General features: G+C 48.7%; 1 long non-coding RNA gene across 5 annotated transcripts in view; it reads right to left on the reverse strand.

Annotated features, from left to right (window-relative positions):
• LOC120374127 overlaps nucleotides 1–24949 on the reverse strand; it is a 50041-nt gene that overhangs the window by 10730 nt on the left and 14362 nt on the right. Inside the window, exon 6 of one of the 5 annotated variants that reach the window (XR_005585892.1) lies at nucleotides 15418–15715. The exons of 3 other annotated variants lie outside the window; for them this stretch is intronic. This is a non-coding gene — a long non-coding RNA (uncharacterized LOC120374127). Of the gene's footprint in view, nucleotides 1–15417; nucleotides 15716–23151; nucleotides 24457–24949 lie in introns of those variants that run through there. One more of the 5 variants, XR_005585893.1, reaches the window with a different exon arrangement.

Genomic DNA, 24949 nt, shown 5'->3' on the forward strand with positions numbered 1-24949 from the left:
AGTTCAGATGTGGCACATTTCCTATTTTCCTGACAGCTTATTTCATGGATCACAGGGACCAAAGTACAGCTGCTTATTCAACAGAGGAAAGAATGAATCAATTTTCATTCTTTAATACATTATGTGACCTATTCTCTGTTGCTCTCTCCTGTACAATGGCTCCAATCTTTTTAAGGCCTTCAATTTTGTCAGATAGAGAAAATTTAAAATAATGACAAAATGACCTGCCCTAGGACTGCTTCCAGCGGAATAACTACTCTGCTGGTAATAAGTCCAAATGAAAGATATTATGTCAGCCAGTTTGAATTAAATAGATGAACTATAGTCCTACATCATTAAAAAGGAACCAATCTGCTGGACAATTTCCAAACTCCAGCTCTGGATTCCTCAGAGGTTTCTACCCTCATCTGCACTAATAATTCCTTCCATTTTAAAATGGAAAGGAATAATTTGACAAAATGGCAGCAGCAGCACCTGGCTGAGGTAGCAAGTGCTTATTGGGGAGGAATCCAAACCTCTTCTGCTCTCCCTGGCTGTAAGGAGTAAGGCCATCCACAGTAACTGCAGAGTGGGAGTGGGAGTAGGAGGGGGCGTAGGTGGCTCACGGTAGGAGGGAGATGCGCAGACTCCTGGGGAAGGGCCAGGCTGGAAACACACTTCAATACCCAGCTACTCACCCACCATGGCCCTGCATCAGCCAAGCCCCAGCCATGCTGCCCACACTATGATCATCAGCAGGGAAAACAAGCAACAGGAAGCTTTGATACACTGAGTGGTTCCCTGGGGGCTGCATGGGATGGGAACATGGGTGAAAGGAAGAGCAAGGAGAGAAGAGGAGGAGAGGTGCCTGTGCATGGAAAATCCCCCATTAATATCCCAGTCCAGGCTAGTCCAGCTATGAGGCATTCGCATCCTATTTCTGGATATGCTGAGTAACCAGTCCCTGAATCTGAGCATCTCCCCTGGCTCTGTGCTGTGATCTGCCCACCCCTGGAACACTCCATTCAACTCCATGGAGCTAACAGCTGTCACAACCTCCCCCCACGCCATTGCTAGCTCTGCTCCCCTAGGATTGGAAAGGTCTGACATGGGTGAGAGAGAGTCACACTAATTCCTGCTGCTGGCGGCACCGTAGAATAGTGACCTGCCTACTTCCCCTGGCACAATGGGATGGTGGCACAGAACAAGGTCTGCCGCAGCCTCATGGGCTTTGTTCTGATTAAACCCCAACACATCTGGGAATCTAGCTGCAACTTATGGAGACATAATATCTCCTCCAAACTAGGGTGACCAGATGACAAGAACAAAATAGCAGGACACATGGGGGGAGGGGGGGCCACAGCCAAAGCAAAAAAAAAAAAAAGTTGGAGTGCTGCCGGAGTGCAAAATATCAGGACAAATGGCGTCCCGACCATACATCGGTCGGGACGTGGGACAAACAACTACATAGCACCCTACTCCAAACTCTTCTCCTTCCTTCCTTCTCCCTCCCCTCCCAACCAGCCACACCCTACTCCTGCACACGCTCACCCAGCCCCCTCTTGCAAGGGCTTGTTAGGCCACCCTGAGGTGTTCATATAACTGCCTGTTGTCTTCAGAGAAGTATCTTGTTCTGCTCGGCAAAGGAGAGCTTGTGGCCTTACATACTAGCTGCTAAAGAGGTGGGATCTGACCCACTGCTGCACCGTTACTGCTGCATGGGCCTTGGTAAGTGCTGTTCTTTTTCTTTGCAAGCTGGGCCTCACCTTGCCCTCGCTGGCAGCTCTGTATATTCATTCATCCGGTCACCTCTAGGCCCAGGGATCTGAGGGTCAGGTTCCATCCAGAAGGCAGAATCGGTGTGGACACTACAGCCTGGCCATGAGACATGCTGCACTCTTGCTCCGACATTAACATTCCGTGCTTAGCTTTCTCAGTCTCGTACGTTGTCAGCACCGCTGCACACTATAGGAGACACCCGTGTGTCTAAAAGAGCAGGCTAATTGTCTCGCTGCTCTCATTGCTCCGCACAGGCAGCATGTCAGTGTCTGTCGCTAGGACGTGTATTAGAATGGAATGCAATGCCATCTCTCAGACAGGATCACAGCAGTACAGGATCTCCTGCTGCTCTGCTTAGTATGCAAAAATCTCTGTTGCACTTGACAACCAATAGCCTACAATTCTCCAGCGCATCATGGAGTGGAGAAAGCAGATCCACAGATCCCACTGTTAAACATCATGGAGCATGTCCTCGCCATTAAATGACCCAGGAATCCAGGGCTCATAACCAGGCTCAGGACTTGTGCCGCAAATCCCACACCCTGTAGGTCTCAATGGTGGCTTTTCAAAAGCTTCAGTCCACCATTCTGCACGTTTTCCAATGGCTCTTTGTTTGTTGAGCAGGGCAGAGATGGCCAACTTGGCCCCTCCTCACAGTGCTGAGACCAATGTTTAACCCCCTTTGGCTGTAGAGTTCTGCTGCCATAGTCCTCCCTTGTGCATGGCTTCGGAGCCCATGTCAGGAACATCAATGGGGCAAAGCTTGTGACAGTCTGAGAGGTCAGCAGGACCAGAGGGGCCTCGGATAAGTCAGCTAAGAAAACATGCTAAGAACCCATTGGCCATGACAGTGCCACTTATGCAAAGGATTGGTGTGATCCCAGTAGGCATATGCTTGGTGTGGCACTCTCACGTACATGCACAGTATCATAACAGGGACTGGAGTCCACTTCTACCCTGTGCAAACAGAAACCTGCTCCCTTTCCGCAGAGAAGGGCCCAGTGTGGAAACAGAACAGATTCCACTTTAACAACATGGCTTCAATGGGGCTACAAAAATAGATACAGTCACACTAGAGACAAAGATTTACCAGACTACAAACCTACCGAGTGCAGTGCTTAGCTGGCCTGTTGTACTAGCTTACATGCGATACGTGGCAAAGGTGCTAACGTAACCCATCCATGTGTAACAACAGGCAGGCCAGAAATGCTCCCTCACGGGAAGGAAATTACAGCACTGGGGGTTCCCCATCTGGACTGGCAGGGAAGCTGCAGGGGCTGCTCCTTCTGCAGCAGAGCTTCCATTCCCTCAAGGCTGTGCTCGCCCTGTCGGTGTCGGAAAAACAAACCAATAGCTGGTCTGAGCTGGAGAGTCTGGCAAAGGCAGCAAAACAGCCAACCCCCGTGATGGGACAGTGGCAGTGAGCAGCTCTGCGAGGTCGAGGCAGAGCTCCCAGGCCCAGCGGTATTTGCAGCTGCTGTCCTACTGCTTTTAACCAGAGCCCCCATTTTCCCAGTGAGGTGCTGTGCACAGTCCCACCATCTTCCCGAGCGCCGTTCGCCACACCTGCTTCTCGATCCCAGGAGAGCAGAGAGTGGCCCAGACTCCTGCAGCGTGGCTCACACAGCACAGTCTGAGGTTACTCAGGTGCTGGGACCTGTAATGGGAAGCCATTGCATCTACAGCTGGGGGTGCTTCCATCTGCTGCATGTACACACACACCAGGGGTGTCCATTGGACACCACACTCAACTGGGAAAGGTTTGAGTGGCCCCACCTGCTTCTCACTATGCTGTTGGCATTGTGTGTCACCGGAGCTCTGTCCCAACCCAGCAGAGCTGCCTCTCCTGCCCCGTTTTCCTCCAATAGTGACTGAAACACATCCCACGAGCTACTGTCTGACAGACGCTGCTGGGATGAGAACGTTGCTTCTTGTGCCCTGCTGGTCTTGTGATGCGTCACAGATCAGGGGCAAGCCTAGGGCACAAGTCAGCACTTGCTGGTTTCTCAGCCACATTTCGGAGAGCCATCTCCTCTCTGCGGGGTCCCCGTTAACTAGGATAAAATGCCAGGGAAGTTCCTGAGAGCTTTTCCATGAGGTCACTGGCTGCTGCTCCCTTCCCCAGTTTCTCTCATTCCATGACCCATGTTTCCAGGACTCCCTGGGTTAGATCAGTGCTATTGCTACAGCTCTATAGATATTCCTGTTGTTGGCAGACATTTCTGAACATGTGCCCACTGCTCCAGAGATCGTACAGCAGATTGTGGGTGCTTCAGGGAAAAAGAGCACCAGGGGCCTCCCATTGTCATGTGTGCAGGGACTGCTCCTTGCTAGCAGCCCCAAAGCACAGACCACCCTGAAAGGGGTGAGAAGGTGCCATTACCCTTATGCCTCTGCGGCCAGACCCCCTGAAATTAGCAGGTCGCCTCAGAGTTTTATTAGACGTTGCCTGCATTAGGCAGGATTAATACGTTGAGAGGCACCCTTTTGCCATTTCAGTCTGAAGATTATTGTTTTCATTTAGAAATAGCCCTTGATATTGTGGTTAATTACCACCTATGTGCTTGGTGTTTGTCTCATTTATCTTATGTTCACAGGTGATATTCATGTTGGTCTTGGCACTGGTGCTTTCTTGGGGAAAGCTTCTTTCAAAGTTTTAAACAAAAGAGTGCTGCTTTGCAAACTCTGACAAGTGCGTCAATGGGACACCACAGCCTGGGCAGCCGTGGGGCTCTGCAGCAGCATATGAGCAGGGAGTGCTGAATAAGACACCACCTTCACATCTCTTTCCACCAGACAGCCTCAGAAACCTTCAGTCAGGAGAGCCCCCGAGCACAGGGCACATGAGATTGATCGCCCTTCGGATGCTGGTGCCCTGCACTCCCTCTCTCTGACCCCACTCTAACAAGCTCCTACCCGTGGCCAGCCCCCACCCCCACCCCCCGAAGATAAGTGCACAGGCCCCATGAGATTTGCCCATCACTGATCTATAATTAGAATATTTAAAGCGTGTTTTATCAGAACATTGTGCCAGTGAAGCTGACAGCTGGGATCATTTGCTTTAGTTCCTGAATATTCGGTAGCTCAATTGTGAGGCATTTACAGGATGTGACTTGAACAAATATCACTATCTCAGAGCACATGCAGGAGCCCAGGCAAGTTGCTTGTTCCTAGTGGCATAAGGGGCCTGGGAATAGTACAGGTTAATAAATTGTTGCAGCTAATGTTCTCTAGCCCATACCTATATATAATTGTTGGAAGCTGTAACAGAGGCTGCTGTTTGATCAGTCACTGCTCAGAAGTCTGTTTCCTGTGTTTATTTTCAGCATTTTGTTCAGGAAATCCTACACAAACTTGGGGATTCAAAGCACATCACCAGTCAACTACAATTCTGCTGACTGCATTGTTTGGAGGGAACATGGTGCCCATTTGGCTCATACACATCGGGAGCCAACTGTGCATTGAGAATTGTACTGTAATCATCAGCAGCACTTTAGTCCCCTTCTGGGGCAGCCATCTTGTGCTTCAAAGGAGCCATGTTTCTGATGGGGGCAGAGCTGGGGAAGGAGAAGCTAGTGCCCCGACCAGGGGCAGCTCCAGGCCCCAGCACGCCAAGCGCGTGCTTGGGCGGCATGCCGCGGGGGGCGCTCTGCCGGTCGCCGGGAGGGTGGTAGGCAGGCCACCTTCGGCGGCGTGCCTGCGGCAGGTCCGCTGGTCCCGCGGCTCCGGTGGACCTCCCGCAGGCATGCCTGAGGAGGGTCCGCTGGTCCTGCGGCTTTGGTGGAGCCGCGGAACCAGCGGACCCTCCGCAGGCACGCCTGTGGGAGGTCCACCAGAGCCGCGGGACCGGTGACCGGCAGAACGCCCCCCACGGCGTGCCGCCGTGCTTGGGGCAGCGAAATGTCTAGAGCCACCCCTGGCCCCGACGATACACCCAGCTCATCCAGCTTTAAGACAAAGAAGAGCATTCTAGCGGCTAACAATGAATGTCTGTTTCAATATTAATCAGAGCTCCTTTTCCTTATTATGCTGGCATGGAGGCCAGTACAGACTCTGGTACTGGGCGCCCTGCTGCTAGAGGCTCTGAAGTGACAGGCCTAACTGAGAACCATGTTGTGCTGTAGCACCCAAGCACTTGCTTCCTGAGGAAAACGGGGCGGGAGAGAATCTAAACTGCACAGGCCAGCCCGCTCCTCCCATGCTGCTCCTGTGCCACAGACTGGACTGAAGACAAATTAAACACAGGTGCTGGCTAGAATCTTAGTTGGAGGATGCCTTTGCCCCGGTGCTCCTCAGGAACAGGGACACAGCAAGCTCGTGTGAAATGGCCTCCGAGGTGCCTCCCCATCTACATTGCCACTAATAACAATCCCCTCCTCCCACCGTGCAAACTCAGAGCCACCTTCCCTCCTCCTAAAGGAGGCCCTAAATAAGTCCTGCCACTCCATCCTTCATGTCCAAACCAGACCTGCCCTCGCCACCTACTGCTGTCTTCTCCCGGTCCTCTGGTGCCATGGGCACTGGATAGTATCCACTGCAGAGGTCAGGGACAGAGAACCAACAGCTACCATTCAGGCCATCCAAGGCGTCATCCACCCGGGGCATTGTGTATTGGTCAGGGATCGACCGCCGGTTCAGGGTGCGATAGTCGATGCACATGCGCACCTTTTCCACTTTTCTTTCGCACTACAACAATCGGCGATGCGTAGGGGCTCCTGGATTCCTCCATGATACCTGCTTGGACCAGTTCCTGTAGGTGCTGACTCACATCTTCAATATCAGCGGGGGCTAATCGTCTTGACTTCTCTCGAAAAGGCCAACCGTCCTACATTTGGATATGGTGTTCTACATCATGTGCACACCCAACATCCCATTCATGCATAGAGAAAACAGCCTTCTTTTTGACTAACTTCTCACACAGGCGATCCTTCCACTCAGCAGGAATGGAGGAATCCCCAGACTGGAAACTATCCCTCCCAAAAGGTCTAGCCTTGGTCTCCTCTTGGGATGGGGGGGCCCCTCACTCACTGGGCCTGTGGGGCCTTGTGTTGAATGCAACCCTGTTCTACTGCTCCCTCTATATTTCCCCTTGTTGTTTTTCTCCTCTCATCCCTCTGTAAATAAGTATTTCCCTTTCTTATATCTATTGTACTTTTCCTGTAGGTGTGTGTGTTCACGCTGGGGGGTTTGGAACAGGTGCCCCTGGGGTGGAAGGGATTTTTCCTGCCGCATTCCTGCGTGTGCCTTCTCTTGGCCAGAGCTGCCTGCAGAGCAGACTCCATCTTGGCCACGAGGGCCCTAAAGTTACATACTCAAAAACCCAGAATGCTGCATACTGTTTTTATTGCAAATTCTTCCAGTCTAATGTTCCAGCCACATTGGGCTCTACAAGAACAAAGGCCTGGAAAAATCTGGCTAGAAATCTGGCATGCCATGAGAAGGTAGCAAATCACCAGAGAGCATTCCATAGGTGGAAAGAGCTTGAGATGAGACTAAGGTTAAAAGCCTCCATAGATGATCAGCATTAGGAGAAGATTGCATCAAAGTCTCTTTGCTGGCAAAATTTTCTGAAAAGGCTCATTGCCATTGTGAGAATGCTTGCTACCCAAAACCTTGCACTGTGTGGCACTTTCGATCAGCTGTATGTGCCAAACAATGGAAACTTCCTTAAAATTGTGGAGCTGATGGGTGAGTTTGATGCTGTACTCCAGGAGCATCTAAGAAGAGTCACAACCCAAGAAATGTACACACCCCACTACCTTGGAAAAACAATTCAAAATGGGATCATACAGTTACTGGCAACAAAAGTCAAACAGAAGATTGTGGCAGATCTGAAGTCAGCAAGATATTACTCTGTTATTCTGGACTGCACACCTGACATCAGCCATACAGAACAAATTACTTTAATGGTGTGTTTTGTAACAACAACAGAACCTAATGAAAATGTCCCTGCAATGGTGACTGTCAGAAAGCATTTTCTAGAATTTATTGACATTGATGATTCTACAGAGGCTGGTATGACAAATGTGCTTCTTAAAAATCTGGAAGATACGGGAAATGCGATAGCTGACATGAGAGGTCAGGGTTACGATAATGGTGCTAACGTGGGAGGAAAGAACAGAGGAGTGCAGACACAGATCCGAGAGATAAACCCTCGAGCTTTTTTTGTCCCATGCAGTTCTTATTCATTGAACTTGGTGGTCAGTGATGCAGCATCAGCTTCTTGTGAGGCTGCTGCATTTTTTAATGTAATTCAGAGCATCTATGCATTTTCTCTGCATCAGCTCATCGATGGCAAATTTTGAAGCAACATCTGGGAACATCTGACACTGAAACCACTGAGTGCCACACGATGGGAAAGTCGAGTGGAGGCAATAAAGCCTATCAAACATCAAATTGGGACGATAGATAATGCCATAGTTGCCATTATGGAGGATAATGCAATGACAGGAACTGTTCATGGGAGAACAGTGGCAGAGGGAAATGGAATCACCAGAAAGATACAGAACTTCAAATTTCTGTCTGGCTTAGTGTTGTGGCCTGACACACTGTTTGAAATAAATGTTGTAAGCAAGAGACTCCAGGGTGTTGACCTTGATATATCTGGAGCAAATGGAACAACTGGACAAAGCAAAGTCAGACCTACAGTCTTACTGATCAGATGAGGGATTTCAAAATGTTCTGAAGAGTGCACAGAAGTTGGCAGAGGAACTTCACACTGAAGCTATTTTCCCACCCATTCAAGAATACAAGAGTCACTGAAGAAGAAGACATTTTGATTATGAGGCACGGGATAATCCCATAAGAGACCCCAAACAACAATTCAAAGTTGAATTATTTAACCGTGTGCTAGATTGTGCAATACAGTCAGCTGAAGAACGTTTCATGCAGCTCAAGGAACACAGCAGTATATTTGGGATGTTGTACGATATTCCAAAACCCCTCACTATACCTGAAGAAGACCTACACCAGCAATGCAGGGCACTAGAGAGAGTATTGACACATGATGACATGCGTGATATTGATGCGAGTGATTTAGGTGATGAATTGAAAGCCCTTTCAAGATACATTTCAGCAGGATCAACTCCAAAGGCTTTTCTGGAATATATGTGCATAAATAAGATGATCACCCTCTTCCCAAATGCTTTTGTTGCTCTGCACATACTTCTACACTTCCTGTAACAGTTGCCAGTGGGGAACGCAGCTTCTCCAAGCTGAAGTTAATACAAACACATCTACGCTCCACAATGACACAGGAGAGGCTGGTCGCCTTGCAACCATCTCAACAGAGCATGAGCTGGCCCAGATTGTGGACCTTCAGGAAGCAGTTCAAATCTTTGCAACCGAGAAGAACCACTTTGATTATTCAAACAGATAAAAATGCCAGTGTTTACTAAGCAGACAAGAAAAGTTACATTTGCTGTTCAGGTGTTTGAAAGTTAAGTGTTACTTACAATTTTTGAACAAGGCATTTTAAGTTGTTAGTTCTCCTTTACTGGGGTAGGTAGCAGAGCAGTACCATGAAAGGAGTAGAACAGGAAGAAGGCAGAATTGAGACCTTTCAAAGTTTTGGCCCAAGCGAGAGGGCATGGGGGCATCATTTGAGCTCCCCACCTCAGGTGCCAAAATGCTGTGGGCCGGCCCTGGACCCTGTGTAGGTGCCCTGGTGGAAGTGGGTCTTGAGGGGGGCCTTTGAAAGAGATGAGGGCAGTGGCCTGATGGAGTAGTTCAAGAAGTCCCTGGCCATTCGCTCAGGAGCTGCTAAATCGTAGCATTCACTGAAGGTCACTGGAGTGTGCTGAGAGCACGTCACAAAAAATGTCTTTGATAAAGTTGGCTAAAATAACCCCCCTCCAGGACAGAGCATGTGGGCAGACTGGATGGAACTCTGCATGACACCTAGTTGCCTGAACTCTTATTCCAGCAGAAAGTCTGGGAGGGACAGTAATAATCAAAGCCATCCATTAAGTGCCATCAAAGTGATATTAAAAAATGGAGTTCAAATGAGACCTTTTCCTTTCAAACAAAGTACAAATTAACAGTCAGCAGGGTTTGAAAAATGGCCCTACGCCCTGCCTGCACAAAGAGTTTGTTCCCAATGCAATGTGCCATATTATGACAACGATATATTCTTCAAGTGAATGAAAACTAATGAATAACACACACCCTGACAGTGCTGCTATTACCGAGTGCTTAGGAGTTGGGTAAAACTGACAGAGCAAGATGAATATGGCACTAATACAAGATGTTACTTTGCATGGCTGGTCAGAAGAGTCCAGATTTAATGGATGTTACAGATGGGTTAATTCCAAAGGTGGAATTTGATTCTGAGCTTTAGCTTCGGGGTGAGCAGAGAACGTATTTCACTGCTGGGGAAAGTTTAATTGCTCTGGACGACTGTGTCACATTTTCTAATCACCTGTTTGTGAAGAATTTCTAGCTGGGTCCTGGGACCAAACTATGGTAATTTGCCTCTTGACCAATAAAAAACAACCTCTACCCACAGTAGCCCCACTTGCCAGGCACCCAGCAAACACAGTTTGGCCACTGCTCTGCTTACAAATGTGCCCTGGAAAAGAGACATGCGGAAATCAACCTTTACCCCACCCAGGACAAGGAGAAGCTGATCACCAGCGCACTTTGAAGACTGCACACTGCTACGTCCCCCATACCAGGTATTCATTGGCCAGCAGCTACAGTATGCTGCACCCCACGGGATAAGATAGCAAAACCAGAGTGTCTATAAGAAGGGATGCGACTACCTGACAGGCTAAGATCCCTCCTAAGAGAGAACTCCCTCTGCATAAGGGACCCCATGGGAACCTAGTGGCTATGGACAGTAATGCTGTGGGGTGCCCCTGAGAGCTCTGGCACCAGCGAGGCGATCCATGCTCAAGCCATAAAGCTCACTCTCATTGGCTGGGGCCAAGAGGAGACAGGAGCTACATGGTACACTCCTTCCCCTGGCAGGTCACCCTGCCTGGCTACTGTGGAAGGAAAACCCTTCCTGACCCTGGGTCTCCCACCATGAGTGTGGGCTGTCTCTGTTAAAGTAGGTGCTTCTTGCAACCTGCAGCCATGTGACCCCTGTCACCTGAACTCAGCCCCCCTACTCTTAAAGGGCCTGGCCTTGGACCTGCAAGGTGCACCCCTTATGACAGTTTTCACAGACTGTGCTCAAGTCACCTCTTATCCTTAGGATTGCCAACCCCAAGCATTCAAAACTCACCCGCAGCAAGCATGAGACTGGCTTAAGAGTCATGATGATATTAAATATCAGAGGGGTGGCCGTGTTAGTCTGGATCTGTAAAAAGCAACAGAGTCCTGTGGCACCTTAAAGACTAACAGATGTACTGGAGTATAAGCTTTCGTGGGTGAATACATGCGTCTGACGAAGTGGGTATTCACCCACGAAAGCTCATGCTCCACTACGTCTGTTAGTCTTTAAGGTGCCACAGGACTCGTTGATGATATTAAAATAATACATTGTGAGCAGGTTTTATCTACCATCTGGCTTTTACACCAGCAGGGGTCATATTTTCAAGTTTACCTCCACAACCATGAGGGCTGGAAGCACACTTTAGAGTTAGTGAAAGCTGAGATTTGGTCTAGTCACACAACTCCTGGCCTGGGGCTTTAAGGAACACATCAAGCATTGAGAAATAATTAAAAACAAATAATAAAGCCCTACAAAAGTTGGTGTGAGCAGGTTCCCCATCCAGCCCTGGAAATGCTGGCTGGTAAGGCCTCCTGTGATTAAACAGCACACACTCCACCAGGGTGCCATCACCAAGTATCTTTATTATTTGTTACCTTATGGTATAGGCAATGTAACAGCCGACAGAAAGGGCTTCTCTCCCACTCCCTGGTTCAACCTTTCATACTGCTTGCTTTCTTCTCTAAGCTCTGCAGCTGGTGAGTTAATTACCCCATTAGCTCCTTAGTCTCCCTACAGGTGTAAGTGATCCCCACTAACCTTCCAAATGCAATCAGATTACCTACCTACCTCCTAGTCTAACTGCCCAGTGCCCTCCGTGTTCTAAGTGACGGGGGCTGGCTCCCAGAAGGGGCTCTATTCAAGCTAACTGCACCTGGGCACACAGTTAAACTAGCTTCTTTAGTCTTGCTATGAGGCTGGTTTGCTAGACCTTACATTGTTCCTGTAGCTCTTTTCTGAGCCCCTTTCAATTTGTCAACCTTCTTTTTGAAGTCTGGACACCTGAACTGGACACGGGATCCAGTAACGGTCTCCAATGCAGTACCCAGAGATAACACCGCTTCCGTGCACCTACTCAATGTTCCCCAGGTGCTTATAGGATGAGAATCTCTATTTGAAGGATGACTGTTCTAAGTGCTCAAAAATCCACATCCTGACTCAGATGGTCTTGAAATATGCTGCGCCTTGCGGGGGTGCAGAGTAAGGTGAGCGGTGCAAATTTGGGGTCATTTGAGCATGTGTGACTCATGATGTCAAAAAAAGAAAAAACACACAGAAGTTCAAAGCAGATGACACTGCTTCACGGTGAATTATCTCCCTATATCCACAGGTGGCTGTATCTATGGAGGTCTCCTAAAGCTATGCTGTGCCCCACCCTCTTTCACGGCCCCCTGTCCCCAGTATATAGGATCACACAGGGACAATTCAGTGTAGCCAGGTTTCACTCTTGGCCTGTAGAACTATACAGTGGAGGCTGGTGACCTCTGAAAGCTGGTATCACTCAGGGATAATTCACAGCAGCAGGCAAAGATCATACATTCCCTGAGTCAAGAGAGTGGCTAAGTCCCCCTGAGCAGCCACGGGGTGCATTTCTATTCAGCTCAAAGCCAACCAGAGAGACGCCTGCTCTATCATCTCTGGCAACAGGAAACATCTAGGCCCCACGTGGAGTCCTGTGATGCCATTCAGCAGCAGAAATACTGAATGGACTGTGAAGTGCCTGGGGTCCCAGTGTGGTAAAGCCATGACCACAGTGATGCCAGGCCCCGTTTCTCAGCTCCTACCCTGAGCATAGTGAGGGAGGATTCAAGCTTTTGTAATTATAAAGTTGAACAGTATTCAAGGAAAACTAATCAGCTTGTTAGATGCCAGCATATTAAATATTAACCTAACTACTGTGAGCACACAAATGCTCATCTCCAGACATTTTCTAGCACAAGTGTCAAAATCAGGCTCTATTCGCTTTCCATTATCAATTTAAATCAAAGACTCTCAGGAACTGGGCAATGATGTGCAAAAGCCATTCAGTGGGGAAATAATTAGCGTGTAAGTTCAGGCAGCTAATCACTCCTTGAATATGTTTCTGATCAAGATAACACTGACTGACTTGTTTCCTTGCTTTGTTAAATCAACTCAGACAGGTCTTCACCCTGGCCTGACAAGGGATTTCATGCTCCTAGTCAGTGTCTTCAAACAACAGTTGGGTTGCTGGGCTGGAGGGGTTTGCGGGTCCCCGCCCCCCCAGCACAGTGCAGAGGTAGCACCCAGCAGGATGACTGGAAAGCCTTTTATAACTAGGAAAGCAATGCATCCAAGAGGGAGGGGAGGTAGTGGGAGCAATGCAACCGAGAGGGAATATTAGAGATTCCAGGCCTGGCCTGCTGCCTACAGGAATCCTCTTCCAGGACAACATTGTGTCTTTGGGCTGAAGCTGAAAGACTTTTTCACACCCCTTTTTCTGAACATGGTGACTCCAGCATGACTGGCCAGTCCCCACTTCCCAGAGCTGCTGCCGCTCCACTCACTTTGCTTTGCAGTTTCAGGAGCTTGTGAACTATAGGCCAGGCTTTGCTGCCTGAAACCAGGCTGAGTAGCAACCTTCCCCTGGGAGCACTACCACTGAATTCCATCCAGTGCATGGGGGAGGTGCCAGGATCGGGGTCTGTGTGTATTAGCTACAGAACTGTGTTAAACAGTGTCTCTTAAAGAGAAATACTTTGGTTGCAATCTGGAGAATGTCCCACTTTAATGATAAAAATGTCCTTTTAGTATCAAAAAAGCCCTATATCATCCAGAAATCACAGTGCTTTTAGTAAACCTTTGGAAGCTTTTGGAGGCCCTCCTCTCTCCATCTCTGAGTGGTACATTTAGCCTATGTAGGACTCGAAAAATAAACTCCCTTTTGTGGTTCTAGTGGATCACTTTTATGTTCTTGATCACTGATGTACTTGTGCATTCTGCTGGGGACTAGGACAAGAATTATCATTTTGTGTAGCAGCTTTCATGGATATTCTGCTTTCTGCTTAATTATTAACTTTGCTTTAGTAAATAAAGGTTCTTTATGAATTCCATCAATCTCAACAAACCCTTTGCATGTAAAACACTCTGCGACATTTGTAATGGTGAAAGCATTCAGCTCTGGCTTATTTAAAAGAATGAATTGATAAATAGTTATATTTTTTGTGTATGTTCTTGTGGAATTTCTTAAATTAAAATGCCTGCTAGCAATTATACTTGACTTACTAGTCTCTTCTTTATAACAGCCTAAAAGATAGGAGTGGACTAGAATAAATTTGGACTTTAAAGAGCTGGCATGCCCTTCAGCAGCACACAGACTTTCAGAGAAGGCTCACGCAATATTCAATATTCTCTTTAAGCACCAGGGTATCTTTCCGTGTCATGAAATGTGCATCAGATTAACTCCTTAGCCACTTGTTTGAGTTCCACTTCTCAAAGGCTCTGTGGACAGTGACGGGGGGGAGCTGTTTTTTGTAGAGAAGTGCAGGAACGTCATCTTTACTCCTGCTGAAGAGTTTAATGTCCGGTAATGTCTTAGTACCAGTTTGTTTTATTAATTATTCCATAGCACCTACACTGGGCTGAACCAATGGTCCATGCCTGGACAGCAGACCCCCGAGAAAAATCCAGGACACTGCATAAAATTATGCCAGAGGGGAGATCGCCATCTACTGATTTAGTCAATACTGAGCCCAAGATTTGCTGTGCTGCTAGAGATGCACCTTTCAGATGATGAGGAGACAAAGGTGCTGGCCACTTGTGGTCATTAAAGATCCTATGGCACTTCCTCCAGGTCTATATTCCAGAATAGGGGCATCTTTTTCTGGTGCTGGTTGAAGCTTTCACCAGCTGCCAAACATCTTCTCCAGGTCTGTCTCTGCTCTGTTCTTATGCCTGAAGCACCCACATTCCCAGCAGCAGGATCTGGAGATTCTTCCCTTCTCTCCTCAAAGGAGTTAAAAATCTTATTCCTGTGATTTCAGAACCTCATGACATTTGGGTTCTAACCTCTGCTGCTCAGGAGACTGGCAGCTCACCATGGGAATCTCTGATACAGTGACCAGTGGTTGAGCCAAATGGAGTCAGAGCTCCTTATTGCTTTTTTCAGCAGAGTGACCAAATTTTCCTCCTGGGACAAACTGTGGCTTTAGAGAGCCCCGGGTTGGAAAGACAGTCTCCGAGCTCCTTTCATTCAGTTTCCAGTAGGCCACCACCATATTAATTATTTAGCAGGATATTTTCTTAAAGTAGTGTCTTCGCCTTAATTTTCAATTCCCTTAACGTTATGAGGATCTCTGCTGGCAACTCAATTATTAATGGAGTTAAAACAATATTTGTTTTTCTCTGAACACATTTCTGAATGCTGGCTTCATATCCAGTTAGATTTTTCTGAAACTTTAATGAGGGGCTTTGATTTCCTCCTAACTCAGAGCCAAGGCGCAAACTTGGCATCAACAGCAAGGCCTTTGATTTTGCTGTCAGAGCGTGTACAGTACCACAGCCCTTTGCAGAATTAATCTCACTGGGGCTGGTGGAGTGATCAAGCTAAACAGCTGTGATGAGGAAGGAGGAACAGCAGAGGGGCTGTAATTGGGAATTGCAGTTGTTGGGTTCAGAGGTGTGTGTTGTTCTCTTCAATGTTTTGCATTTTCTTATTTCAATCTCTCTCCTGGGGCTCGATGGAGAAAGTCTGTGCTCTTCCCAGCTTGGAATATTTTTCTTCTGCACAAAGAAAACAAGCAGTGCAGTTTCTTTAATCTCAGAGAGAACAATTTCAATTCAGCAGAAGGACACTTGAAAGATCGTGGCTTTAAGAATTTCATGCCATCTCAGCCTCTTCTCTGTCTGCCAGGGAGTATATCAAAAATTAAAGCCCCGAACACTGTTCCCTGTTTTTCTAGGCACTAATTATAAACACATTTCCAAAGGAGGAGCTGACTTAAGTCTAATATTGTGTAAAATCTCATAATTTCAATACAGTCTTCACTTGATGTGGATTGGTGATTGGGACTGTGGAATCAATTTTTCCCCTACTTGAAACACCCAAATGGGTATGAAATGCGGTTGCATTTGTTCAGTGCACGTCTGCAATTCTGCACTTTGCTCTGAGTGCGATGATCATTCTGATTTATTTTTTATAACAGAACAGCATTTCCTTAGACTTTGATGTTTCACATATGGAGTTATTATAGCTACTTGCCATTGAGATGCATGCTCTGTAGCTAATCTCCAAAGCTGTGATGCATGCAATAATTATGATTATTGATGTTATTGCACCATATTTAAAATATGAAAATCTTTTTGTGAGTCCAGAGCTAACGAAGAGGGGAGGGGGACCTGCCCACCCCAACACTCTAGATTTCATCTTGTTAATGAACAGATCCTTGGAACGTGCAGGTTACCTTTACTAACTTGCAGTCCAGCTGGCTTTACCCATCTCTCCATGCTGCTGGAAGCCCTCTCTCATTTCCTGACAACTCCTCTGATGCAACCTGCCTCCCTAGGTTGCCATGATTACTGAGGGCAGGCATCAGGGAAGAGCCAGCAAGCTCAGCTGGGAAGGACTGGTGGCAACTGGGAGCGTGAGTGAGCCATTGGTCTAGAGGGGAGGGAGCATGGCCCAGGAGGGCTGGGGGTGAGAAGAATCTCTCTGGTCAGGGGAGGGAGCAGGAGAAAGCAGGATATACAAGGTACTTTGTGTGGGAGAGAGGCACAGCTCCAGCCTGTCAGTGCAGGCACACTCTTCCTGTCTGTCGGCATGGAGCTGACAAGTGCTCCCAGACTTCTACAGGAAGCAGTTAATGGGCAGGAGCCATTTTTGTTAACTGAATATTGACCCTGGCAGCTGATTATAGAGACTTGGATGCATCCAGGTGTCAGTAAATTTTATAGCCAATTGCTCGACCACACTTTGGTTCATTATGAAATATATTCAAGAGACCAAATAACCAGTGTCAGTCAGGCTTATTGCTAAAAGTCAGTAGTAATATAGTACAGAAACCAAGGCTCAATTCGATACCAATTTCCAGGAAGCTGTCTCATGCACTGTTATTGTAGTCACCTTTAAGAACAGCCATACTGGGTAAGACCCATGGGCCGTCTAGCCCAGCATCTTGTCTCTGGCAATGGCCAGTGCCAGGTGCTTCTGGCAGTTGGAGGTTTAGAGACACATGACGCATGGGGTTGCACCCTGACCATCTTGGCTAATAGGACCTTATCAGAGTCCAAAGAAGGCTTGCTCCCAAAGTTACACCCCTAAAGCGATCCTTTTTATACCCAACCTGTTTACAAGTGCAAAGGTACTGCATGCATCATCTGCTGCTAGATTTAACCAATCTTCTCTGGTACCACACTGTACACCCTTAGCTCTTTGTTCCTAGGCTTGTAGCAGGGTGAACACTCATATCTTCTCCTTATCTATAGGACATTCCAGTACCGGTCTGTGAGAATAACTCTGCCTGTTACTATGGTAAAACACCCACATGGCCTGATCCTGACAGCTTTCCTAGATATTTAAGCCAAAGCTACTTCAGCTAATGCAAGGTGTTATGAGACACTTAGCTTAAGTGGACCGGATTATAGGAAGACATCGGCCAATTCAGGCCATGTAACTGCTAGAAATACATATACAGTATAAAGTTATAGTGCTATTGTGTGCTTAATGCATAGTAAGATATGTAGTGTAGTGATAATGTTATTCTATAAATAAGCACCCAGCATATATTGCTCACCATAGGCCACCATCACATTAGTGATCTCCCCAGACACTGGGAGAGTTACGCTCTGCCACAACCACTGATTCTCTGGGGACTATGCTAAGCTGCTCAGAATCACGGTACGCAGGGAGCTGCACACAGGGTTAGCCCAGCAGTGCACAGCTGGATTTGCTGCTTGGGATGCTGGTTGCCAGGGTGCACAACGTGTGGCTGATGCACCGTGCACTGCCTGGTTCTTTCACGAGAGTCCTGGTGATAAGCGTGAAGTGGTTTTCAGAGTTACAGATTTCAAGGCCGGAAGGGAGGGGCCATTTTGATTATCTAATCTGAGCACCTGTACAACCCAGGCCAGAGAGCCCAGCCAATGATTCCTGGCGGAACTATAGCAGTTTGTGGAGAGAGAGATTCTATTGTGCTTTACTGTCCCCGAATGATGGAGAATCCACCACAGCCCGAGGTGAGCTGTCCCCGTGGTTAATTCCCCTCCCAGTTAAAAACTGGTTTCTTGTTTCTAGTGTGAATTTGTTTCATTTCATTTCCAGCCACTGGATCTTGTTCTGCCTTCGCTAGATCAAAGAACCCTCTTGATCAAGTCACCTCTTATCCTTCTCTTGACTCACCTAAACAGATGGGGATGGCAGCCCAGAAAGCCATCAGATACTGGTGGGACAGAACCAGGCACGCAAACCCAGCTGGGTTTGAATGTACATGGCCAGTGCCTCTGGACTGCTGTGTTCTCCACACACACACCTGCTGCTGTACATGCAGCTATGCAAGAGTCGTGCACTGGGCCAGTTCACAGCCTTGCCCCAGAAGGGCTGAAGTGGGCTGATGAGGAGCTGGGCAGCTCATTCAAATGCCTTGGGTGACGTGGAGAAAGTGCACACTGGGTCTGGGAAATCATCAGCCTCTTACAAGGGGCACCAGCTCGCTGAGGTGCACTGGGCTCTGTGCACGCTCGGTAGCAGTGGAGCGGTGAGTGGGGTTCTTGTCACACCCTGTCAGTCATGTGCAGGGCTCTCACGTGCCGGCACCTGGGTCACTATGTGTTTCTGCTTTTCCAGTTGTACTTTACACCAGCTCTGGCCTTTCGCTTTCTTTAAGATCTTAACTTTTATTTTGCCATATTCATTTTAGATTTCAGTCAAGTCAGGTTGCCGTTGAAATTAGCAGAGATTATAGCTTTAATTAACCCTCCCCCATGACTTTATAATTTCATTACTTTTAGGCTCTGCTTAGAACTGGCTGTAACTTTTAACAGACAGAGTCTCTAACAAAAGCCCTGTTCTCCGTCTCTCTCTCCCAGGCCATCTACACAACATTCTCCCCACCATGGAAGTGCTGGTTCTTTCCAGTCACTCCTCTCCAGAACATAAGGAGATTCCTTAGCTCCTGGAAACATACTAATACAGAGCAATGATCCTCCTGTCCTCTATGCGGGAGGGAAGGCTCATTGTTCCCATTTTATAGATGGAGAAAGTGAGACAACGAGGCAACGTAACTTATCCATGGTCACCCAGAGAGTCACTGTGTCAGACCAGGAATTAGAACCCAGGAGTGCCTGGCTCCCAACTTGTGCTTTAACCAATAGGCAGACTCCTTCTTCCAGCAACAGAACTGTAAAGTGCAGGGCCCAGAAAACACGACCAGTTGTTGGTCTCGCATTTTCTGAAAATATATTTACCATTAGAAGAAGTTTAAAGCTTTGTTGCTGTCCCACAGGAAACACCATTTAAAGTTAACATTTTTCATGTAACAAACCATAGCAAAACCAAAGCCTCCTGCACCAATGAGACAGACTTGGAAAATTCAGTCACTGCTGGGTAAACCTTCACATGGTGCAGACATGCCCCATGAGGCTCTTTGTTTACGTACCTCAAAAGCAAGTCTCATTTGTCATCACTCGTGCAGCCAGACACAACACCACTGGTTTCTCCTCAGGGGTGCCACGTCTGCTTACGCAAGCAGTGAGTTTGGCCCATGCGTGGGGGTAGCTTCCAAAATCAACAACAGCTCCTCATCCCATATGCCCAATTTCCAAGTTATTTAAACTGCAGAATTTACATCCCCAGACAGTTTACTTTCTAAAACAGAAAAGGATTTGACACCCAGGTGGAATGGTGGGATTCTTTGGTTTGTCGTGAGGGTGCTGGGGAGAATTTGTCAGCATACTTCATTCCTTACAAGCCTGAGTAATGGTACAGGATTCCAGATGTCTGAAGACAGCAGGGTGGCCCAGTCTCAATTTTCACTTTGTAAATTGCACTTTATGGCTCTCTAATTACATTGGAGCAAATTGCATTGTTAATATATTAAGCTAAAACTGTTTAATTAGGCTACTCATAATTATTTCTGAAAAGTCAAATTTAATAACAACTGAACATATAACTATTAGAAAAAATGGTAATGTTTCAGGTTTGATTGCACACAAAAGTTAATAGTTAATAAATTCTCAGAGCTTATGTATTGGAATAATTTTGGTGTGTGAAGACTCATTTACATATCCGGAAACAATATTTGCTTTAATTATGTTAGTTTAATAGTGTGTCTACGGGAAACCTCATTAGAAATCAACAACAGACAAAAACCAGACAACTATCCTTCCCTCAAAACAATCAGGTGCCTGCTAAAAGATCTGCAGTATTCTTCTCTGCTTCAAGGAGCTGAATCTAAGCAGCGAGGTTTGCTGAAAGAGTTTGGCTTCATCAGGAAAGCAGTTGCATGTAGCCAACTTCCTAAACTCCACCTTTTCCTAGTGCAGATGCAAAGTAACAGCTTCAACTTGATTTTAGCGGGTTGCATTATAGCCTAGCCTAGAACGCAACCAGCTAGTGGCGTTACCTTGCATTTAAACTAAGAAAAAGGCCAAGTGTGGGTCAGGCTTTGCTAGCACACAGCTCTGTTCCTCAGGTCCCATGGAACTCTCCACGAGAAAGGTAAAGCTCATGTGGGCAGCAGACAGAACTGCCTCAGGGCCAGTCAGAGACTGTGGCACAAACTCCCCCAGGAACACCACCAACCTCGCCACCTTCTGCTCCAAGGGCAAGGCACATTCCTCCCGGAGCCATCTCTAACATAAACTATGTAGCAACAGGTATATTTATGAAACACAAACCCTGAAGGCCTATCAAAGCCACATTCCACATGCTTCTCCCCATGGGGAGATGAGAGAACAAACAATATAGTCTCATTACTGAATGCAGTACTGCCAGGGGCTCAGATACTATGGTGTCAGGAGGAGTGTAAGCAAATGGGTTCACTCATTGTAGGAGCACCTCCTTATGGCCAGGTATGTCATAGCAGCTCTCTCCCCATATGACACCACCTGCCAACAGTCAATCAATCGCTGCAGTGGTCTCTCTTCCCACAACCCTGCCCTCCAGCCAGGTCATGCTTTAGTCCACCCCTTCTGGGGTAACAGAGTCCATCCAAACCCATGACCTTACAGCAGGTCTTCTGGCTGTCTCTGGGCTCCATGGTGCTTAGACCCCTTGCCCCAGAGGGTTTCACCCCACCTTCCTCGGCGGCTGGTAGGGAACCCAGGTCCTCTCTCTACTCTGGGTTCTGCCCAGGGGCCCTGTACCTGGCAGCCAAGGTAGCCCTCAGCCTTCTTGCTGCCTCCCTGGCCTACTTCCTATCTCTTCTATCGCACAGAGAGTGACAGCAGATCCTCTCCCTGCAGCCTCCTTCTGCTACAAACGTCCCCTCTTTATAATAACCAGCCTGCTCTGCCCAGCTCAGCTTCATGTTCAGTTAAGCCTGGCTCCCCTCCAGGTGCAGCCAGATAACATAACTGGCCACTCAGGCCCCCATTAATCCATTCAGTGCCTGTGTGGGGCACACACCACATCACAGAACCTGACTTGAATCAAATGCGTTAGCTAGGCCCTTCCTACGCTGCACCTCCTTTCCTAGTCAAGCCCAGCCCTAGGAGCATAAACCTGCCCAGGCAGGGAAAGACCCTGGGGCTTTGCCCATCCCACTCTGGTGAAATGAGACAAGCTTCTTTGCACTTCACGGGGAAAGAGCTAATTTTCTGCAATTTGTCACTTGTTAGGGCCAGCTCCTGCCCCCTCCCCTGGGATTGCATGGAGGCCTAGACCAGAGCTGACAGATTAATTTGCATTAGGGTAGCACCTAGAAGCTCCAACAAAGCTCAGGCCCCATAGTGGGGTGCTGCAAAGACCCAGTGAGAGACAGTCCTTGCCACAAAGACCCAGGAGGGGGAGGGCAGGAACGCACAGGCAGGACACTGCTTTGGAAGCGTCATGCAGACTCCACAAGTTAGGGTTGCCTGGAACGCTCGGTCGAAAAGGGGCCACTGACCGGGCCATTAAAAGTCCAGTCGGCAGCACAGTGGGGGCCCGGGGCTAAGGCAGGCTCCCTGCCTGTCCTAGCTCCACAGGGCTCCCGGAAGTGGCCACCAGGTCCCTGCAACCCCTAGACCAGGGGTTCTCAAACTGCGGGTTGGGACCCCTCAGGGGGGGACGAGGTTATTACATGGGAGGTCGCGAGCTTTCAGCCTCCACCCCAAACCCTGCTTTGCCTCCAGCATTTATAATGGTGTTAAAAATACAAAAACATGTTTTTAATGTATCGGGGGGTCACACTCTGCAGCTTGCTGTGTGAAAGGGGTCACTAGTACAAAAGTTTGAGAACTGCTGCCCTAGACCCATTGGCTGCCGGGAACCGTGACCGATGGGAGCTGCGGGGCGATGCCTGCAGGCACGAGGGCAACACACAGAGCCTCTCTGGCTGCCCACACGCCCACAGGCTGCAGGGCCTGGGCAGCCACTTCCAGGAGCTGCACTAAGCACCACCAGGACCCCTCACCCAAACCCTCTTCCCCACCCTAACCCCCTGCCCCAGCCCGGATTCCTCTCCTGCACCCAAACTCCCTCCCGGAGCCTGCACCCCGCACCGCCTCCCCCCCCCCCAATTCCAAGCCCCAGCCCTGAGCCTCCTCCTGCACCTCAAACCCTTCATATATGGCCCCACCCCAGAGCCCACACCTCCAGCTCACTCTTCCTGCACCCCAACCCCCGGCCCCAGCCCGGAGCCCCTTCCTTCACCCCAAACCCCGCACCCCACAGCCCATACCTCCAGCTGGAGCCCTCACACCCCACCAGCACCCCAACCCCCAGCCCCAGCCCGGAGCCCCTTCCTTCACCCCAAACCCCTCATCCCCAGCCTCACCCCACAGCCCACACCTCCAACTGGAGCCCTCACACCCCTCCTGCACCCCAACCCCCTGCCCCAGCCCAGAGCCCCTTCCTTCACCCCAAACCCCTCATCCCCAGCCTCACCCCAGAATCCTCACCCCTCCCACACCCCAACCCCCTTCCCCAACCTGGTGAAAGTGAGTGAGGGTGGGGGAGAGCAGGGACGGGGCCTCAGAGAAGGGGCGGGGCATGGGGGCTATTAGAAAGTTGGCCACCCTGCCACAAGTTTGGTCTTTTATCTCATATCTGAGTGGGTTTTACTGAGTTGCGGCAGCGCACGGCTGGGACGGAGTCGCTAAACGAAGAACAAACAGGACTGGAGGAGGGTGCAGGCCACGGGGGCAGGTGGAACTAGGCTGATTGAACAAGCCGTGAATGGGAGGGGCTTGTTGGAGCCAGCAGCCAATCAGCAGATGAGATAGAAGGTTTGGGGTCACTCCATAGACAGCAGCTCGATGACATCATCGGTGTCCGAAGGCCACTGGTAAACTTGCTGCAGCTGCTCTGCTGACTTCAGCCTCGGTTCCTCTTCCCCTTTTCCCATGCGCCCCCATGGCTGGGGGAGGGGACGACACGTGGGTCCTCTCCCAGGGTTCCTGCAGGGGGGCTCCCTGCACGATCTAGGTCCTTGGTAGGCCTGGAGGAAGCACAGGCCCACTAGATTCATCTGCCCCACAGCGGAGGAGCCACTGGCAGTGTGGGCTGCTGCAGGCACAGAGTGATGCTACTGCTACTCTGCAGCCTGGAGGAGAAGATTCTCTCCTCCCTGGCCTCAGGCTGGACGCTGGGGTCATGGAATTTGTCTTTATTGTCCCTGCTTCCAACCAGAGATGCCTGACTGTGCTAATGAGCCAGTTTACAGCCAAAGCTTCGGTCCATGTATGTCTGCCATGTGTGATCTAGGATCTGCCTCCTGCTAGGGTCACAGACGGTAACAGTAACTGCAATGAGGCCTCCATCACCATCTGTGCCAGTCAGAGGTCTCTCCTCCAGGCTTACGGGCGACTTAGGAAGGGGCTGCAGACAACAGAGTGGCTGCGCCTGGTGTAGGAAGGTGCTGCCATCCATCACTCCTGAGGCTGCTGGGAAGCAGGTGATTAAAAGCAAGAAACGCATGAATCGATGCAGGGAAAAGGCTGCAGAATCACTAGGAGTCCTGACCATGCAGGTTCTGGCCTTCTTCAGCTTCCTCTGATGGGACTCTGAGCTCTGGCACTGCCTATCTTTTCAGGATCCCACCACACTGTCCTCTTGTTGCAGCAGGCGTGGCTCTTCCTGGCGTCCATCTCATCCTTCCTTCCCTGCTTTTAAAGATGCCTTAGCCCTTGTTCCATCACGATGACTCGGCCCCTATTTACATCCTTCCCTTCCCCTTTATGGTTTTGCATTAAATCCCCTTGGATTTTCAGGATTAGAGTTAGAGGGGGCCAGTTTGGTTATAATGCTCTCGTTGCATTGTACAATGCATTACTCTCCTTTAATTCCATCTGTGCGGTGCCACAAGGACGTGGAGGGGAGGAGCATGCTTTAACAATCAAATTAGGAATCATTATTATTAACCTTCCTGAACTCCTGCTTTTAGGTTGTGCTGCTGCCTCATCAACCCAAAACTGAACTAACTTAACGTCAGTGATTTAATCCACACAAGGCAAAAATCTGACTGTCCTCACTTTAAGCCAGTGCAGAGCAAAGCAGGAGTGCAGGAAAGTGAAAGCAGAGCCAGATTCTCAGCTGGTGTCAATCATCCTCACCCCACTGAATTCAGTGGAGTTACAACAATTTGTTCCAACTGTGGCTCTGCCCCAACATCCATTGAAAGGAACTGGCTGCATTCACATAGTCTCATTTGATTTAAAAAAACAAAAGAAAAGAACTGCAAGTAGCATATTGAGCTTTAGAGGATGACAACAGACCCAACATGTTTAAGCAAGATGACACAAAAAGTTCCCAACAGTCAAGGCATTTCATTTGATTTCCCCAACAGAGATCTCTAGTTAATCTGTGTTGCATTGTGCAGG

The sequence above is a fragment of the Mauremys reevesii genome, linkage group 10, assembly GCF_016161935.1.
Source record: "Mauremys reevesii isolate NIE-2019 linkage group 10, ASM1616193v1, whole genome shotgun sequence".
NCBI lineage: Eukaryota > Metazoa > Chordata > Testudines > Geoemydidae > Mauremys > Mauremys reevesii.